Source organism: Xenopus laevis, chromosome 1S, assembly GCF_017654675.1.
Source record: "Xenopus laevis strain J_2021 chromosome 1S, Xenopus_laevis_v10.1, whole genome shotgun sequence".
In the NCBI taxonomy this organism is placed as follows: domain Eukaryota; kingdom Metazoa; phylum Chordata; class Amphibia; order Anura; family Pipidae; genus Xenopus; species Xenopus laevis.
The window spans coordinates 135,922,997-135,928,996 of NC_054372.1; positions in this window are offsets into that span (position 1 = coordinate 135,922,997).

Below are 6,000 nucleotides of genomic sequence, written 5' to 3' on the forward strand. Positions count from 1 at the left end.
TGACCCCCATTTGAAAGCTGAAAAGCGTTCGAAGAAAAAGACAAATAATTCTAAAATGGTAATAAAAAAAATACATAATGAAGACCAATTGAAAAATTGCTTAGAACGGGCCATTCTACAACATACTAAAATTTAATGTAAAGGTGAACCACCCCTTTAACTAGATGTGTTTCAGCCCCTTAGGTGAAAGCCATATAGGCAGCGAAGACATACGAAAGTGCTAAATGAGCAACTCAGGCAGTTGTGATCTTAGAATTCAAGATGTTAAAGAGCAAGCAACCCTTTTACAAAGCCAACACAGTATTTTGGTGCTAAATCTCTGCCTCTCATAGTGTTGGCTGGCTGCAAGATTTCCCATTAAACTACCATGCATGGTCAGATACCCCAGTAGTCATTCAAGCCAAAAACCAAATCTGGTGTCATTTGATCACACGTGGAGAAACAGATATTCAAATCCAGCAACGGGTTCCAAACTTGCAGAAACAAAGTTTATAGGAAAAGACAAGTATCCCACATACATGGTGTTTATGGTATTGCCCAGGTCAGGATCAATAAGAATGACTAAAATTAGATAAAAATTAAGCTTAACCTTTGGTTGTTCTATTTTCTTTGGGCCACATATGAAATGTTTGTGGTTGGTTTAGTTTAAAACTACCACAACTCGTTAATTACATTACAACTGTGAGCCAGAGGATTTCAAATGATGGAGCTAGCCTTTATAGCGTTTTAGGGAAATGCGGGTCAACAAACATTTGACCTGACCCTAACCCGTCCAGTGCCTCCATGAAAGGGGGAGGGGGTAAGACATACACCTATCAATGGAGGCTGCTGGAGCTGAAAGTTGGCAGAAAAAGGTCGACCTGTAAAATGTGTGAGAGTCGGCCCAACCAGCGGGTTTCGACCCAGCCCGCACATCACAATAGCACTTGTAACATTCCATGTTTGTTAAGGCTGGGGTCTAGCCAGATTTTGAGTTATGACTGAATTTGCTGTCCTGGTTTGCCAACAGCCTAAAGGGCAATTTGGTTAAGATGCGCAATTGACATTTATTAGCTGTATTAGATATATTGGAGCTGTGTGCTGAATGTCTACTACAGCAATGTTTTCCTCCACCTTCAACCTTGTTTATTTAAGTGGGGGAGTCTTAATCAAAATGTTAAACCACAAGGGGTGCTTGAATCTAATATGTCTGAAAACCAATGTTTTTCAATTGGTTCACCAGATATTCCACTTTTTCAGTGCTGAGCTATGGGGGCCATGTTGAACATTTCTTCCCTAGGCTTTTGAAGGACACTGTTAGCTGTGGTCAGACAATAGCTGTGAAGCCTATGGTTGGCCATTCATGCTTTACATAGAATTCTAGAATGCAAATATATAAAATGTATTTGCATGGGCAGTAGTGCCATATATATGTAATGATAATACATAATTTACATACTGGGCAGTTTGGATGTGAAGTTGGATGTTTTGCCTTTTTTGCATCTCAATCACTCTGCTTATTAAACCTATTAAGGGCTCAGCATCCTGCAGTGATATGAACAATGGACCATATACAAGCAGTAAATGAACTAAAAAACTCACTAACGATCACAAATTGCAAAAGTGGGAAGTAATTCCAATCTTCTCTTAATGTGTAAGAGCTATACATGTTCCTGCCTGAGCCAGTTGGTTTGTACGCAAACTAGGGGGGGGCCACGTCACCCCTTTACAGCAGAATGCTTATTAAAGGGGTCGTTCACCTCTAAATTAACTTATATTATGGGGTAAAGAGTAATATTCAGAGACAATATGCAAGTGGTTTTCATTTTGTATTACTGTATTTGTGGGTTTTGAGTTATTGAGCTTTATATTCGGCAACTCTCCAGTTTGTGTTTTCATCAACCATGCACTGATTTGAATAAAAGACTGGAATATGAATAGGAGAGAACCTCAACATTAAGACGAGTAATAAAAAGTAGCAATAGTAACAAAATTGTAGCCCCTTACAGAGCTGAATTGGAAAGCTGGAAAGAAGAAGGCAAATAATTCATATAAATAATGAATAATGAAGACCAGTTGCTTAGAATTGGCCATTCTATAACATACTAAAAGTTAACTTAAAGGTGAGCCACCCAGGACTGTATTTAGGTCCGATGCTGCCATAAGCATCGGACCTAAACACGCCCTTGCATTGTGCGCATGACATCACACAGCGTATTCAGCGGAAGTGATGTCTGCACATCGCGCATGTCACATCACTTCCGCGTGCTTCCTCAGCCCCCCTCAGCTCTGTAAGCTCCTCCATGGGGGGGTTACAAAAAAAACAAAAACATAAAAATAGGCACCCCAAAACCGTGCTGCTCTAGGCACAGGCCCTCGGGGGCCTTAATATAAATACGAGCCTGGAGCCACACCGTTTAAATAAACATTCTGCAGTGCTTGATTTGTATACAGTCATGCATTCAACTTGCAGCATGGGTATTCAATAAGTGTCCTGCTTTAAAGGGGTGAAGTTGTTTCCTAGTGAAAACTGATGCATCATGTGTCTGATAACTTGCACACAGATTAAGTGAATGGAAATATTCTAGAACAATATGTAAGAGCATTGCATTGTGGGTTAAAATAACATAATAGGCAAATAGCTTATTTATAATTTAGATGTTTTATGTATGTTTTATAAATGTATTTATGTATGTTATAAAAATGCAAGGTGATTATGCAATCCATTTAACCATTTTAATGCTGGGGCCTTGGATTCTACATTTCTGGTTAGGTCTTTTGATTTATACCAAGATACCTTCCATAGAGCATAGATCAAAAAGCCAGCTACCAGCACTGGGAAGATTAAATACAGTCATATGAAAAAGTTTGGGAACCTCTCTTAATTCTATGGAGTTTTGTTTATCATTGGTTGCGCTTTCAAAGTAGCAACTTCCTTTTAATGTATAATATGCCTTATGGAAACAGTAGTATTTCAGCAGTGACATAAAGTTTATTGGATTAACAGAAAATATGCATCATAACAAAATTAGACAGGTGCATACATTTGGGCACCCCAACAGAGATATTACATCAATACTTAGTTGAGCCTCCTTTTGCAAATGTAACAGCCTCTAGACGCCTCCTATAGCCTTTGATGAGTGTCTGCATTCTGGATGGTGGTATTTTTGACCATTCATCCATATAAAATCTCTCCAGTGAGAATGAAAATTAGATTCAATACATTCACGGTCTGCTGAAATTTTAGATTCTACCTTGGCGGTGCTACCTTCAGGTCACAGGACTCTACGTGAGAATTAACCAAACTAAGGACAAACGAAGATGCACTCTGATGAAAAACACTGACGAAAAGGGGCGTGAAGTCCCAGAAAGTTTGATTTTTCCGCACCAATACCTCATTGGAGGTACTTTCAGTACACCGCTTTAAATGGGATGAGTGCATCTTCTTTTTTCCTTAGTTCAATTAAATTTGATGTCTGCCGAGCATGGACAACCTGCTTCAAATCATCCCATAGATTTTCCATGATATTCAAGTCAGGGGACAGTGACGGCCATTCCAGAATATTGTACTTCTCCCTCTGCATTAATGTTTTTGTAGATTTCTAAGTGTATTTAGGGTCATTGTCTTGGAAAATCCAACCCCTGCGTAACTTCAACTTCAATTTATTGATATTGGGTTGAATTCATCTGACCCTCGACTTAAACAAGGGCCCCAGTCCCTGAATTAGCCACACAGCCCCACAGCATGATGGAACTTCCACCAAATTTCACAGTAGGTAGCAGGTGTTTTTCTTGGAATGCGGTGTTCTTCTTCCACGATGCTTTTTGTTATGACCAAATAACTAAATTTTTGTCTCATCAGTCCAAAGCACTTTGTTCCAAAATGACTGTGGCTTGTCAGAATGAGCTTTTACATACAACAAGCGACTCTGTTTGTGGCGTGAGTACAGAAAGGGCTTCTTTCTCATCACCCTGCCATACAGATGTTCTTTGTGCAAACGGCGCTGAATTGTAGAGCAATGTACAGATAAACCATCTGCAGCTAGATGTTCTTGCAGGTCTTTGGAGGTGGTGTATGGGTTGTCTGTAACCATTCTCACAATCCTCCACAAATGCCGCTCCTGTATTTTTCTTGGCCTGCCAGACCTAGATTTTACAGCAACTGCCTGTGGCCTTCCATTTCCTGATTACATTCCTTACAGTTGAAACTGACAGTTTAAACCTCTGAGATAGCTTTTTGTAGCCTTCCCCTAAACCATGATACTGAACAATCTTCGTTTTCAGATCTTTTGAGAGTTGCTTTGAGGATCCCATGCTGTCACTCTTCAGAGGAGAGTCAAACAGAACTTGCAATTGGCCACCTTAAATACCTTTTTTCATGATTTACACCTGCTTATGAAGTTGAAGGCTTAACAAACTAATCCAACCAATTAGTTGTTGTCAGTAATCAGTATTGAGCAGTTACATGCATTTAAATTAGCAAAATTACCCAAATTTTTGCACAGCCAGTTTTTCACATTTGATTTAATTCCATACAACTGAATACTGCTTCGCTAAAAATCTTTATTCAGAAAACACCCAGTGCTCAGATGTTCCTGAGAAATGAAAGACATACCACTGTTATCTTTTTTGTTTAAAGTGGAGCAAATTATAATGCAGGCTGAGAGGGGCTCCCAAAATTTTTCATATGACTGTACAGCCACTGATTTGCCTTACACAGCCGCGTCTCTGCTTTGTTTCCCACCTGAAGCAAACTTAGCAATTATTCTGCTTGGGGTTAACTGCACCCTGGAATCATTCCTATTTTTCACTTCAGTGCTTAATAAATGAGTCCACCATAGCAACACTTAGCTACACGATGCTCATCTATGCCCACAGGATTTATTTCTTATTTAAAGAAAAGGAACTCGTTGTGCTTTTTTTGTTGTGGGGGAAATAGATGGATAATATACATTTGCACAAAGTTTTTCTGTGCACGACACTACAAGGGTAAAAGCGTATGTTTTATATAAATACTTACTTTAGATTTCAACAATTTGAAAACTACAGAGCTGCACTTTGACTGCATTTGTACACTAATGTTTGACTTTTTTTTCTCAGGGTAGGCAAAGTCTTCCCAAATCTGTGTTATTCTTCACTGCAGCTGGAGTACCCCTAGCTCAACAACCCTGGAAATAAATAACAGGGGCTTTATACATGTAAAAATTGCTGTCTGCAAAGATAAACAAGTTATTTGCTTCTTCTCCCATTTGCCTCTAAATCAAAACTGAGTTACTATTTTGTTTATCTAATTACAATAACAAGCAGATTTATTACCTTAAATCTTGTTTCTCACATTGCTCTGCTTAAGTAAAATGTTGACGTTTCTCTGGCTTTAGCCGCGGTGGCCAATCCCAGAAGTGCCCCACACAGACCCATAAAGCTGACCCTAAGCTGCAGCAATCACTAATTAAGGCTCGGAGAAGAGTCAGCCTTAAAACATCTCCCTAAGGGTAAGTACCAGCTGCTGTGTGGATGTGCAGTGACTGTGTGGTGCATTAGGAAAGTGGTTAAGTGCACAACTAGCACACATATAAATGGATTTTAATCCACAGGGAAGGAGAAAAACACTGCATACAGAACCTCATAAGTCTTAGTCCTGAAACCCATACCCATAAAGGTATGTTGCTTGCCTGTACACATTTGCATAGATCTTTCCTTCTTGCAATAGAACCAGTAGTTATCAGCAAGCCAGATAATAAAAAGCCTCAACTAGTCAAACCTTACATGATGTGTGTGCCCCCCCCCAACCTGCCTGATAAATTGTGGGTCAATTTTATGGCCACTATTAGGCAGGTATGCTGTCATTTGTATAGGCTGAGTTGGTAGCTACTGTCCGGCCCTTGTACAATATGATCACTTCATTTGTATAGGATTATAGAATGAGAGATTTTTCCACTAGGATCTTGGTGAGATCATGACATTTCTGCTTTTGTCCCAATCACAAGTATTATTTTTTTTAAAAATTCTTTCATTCTGGGA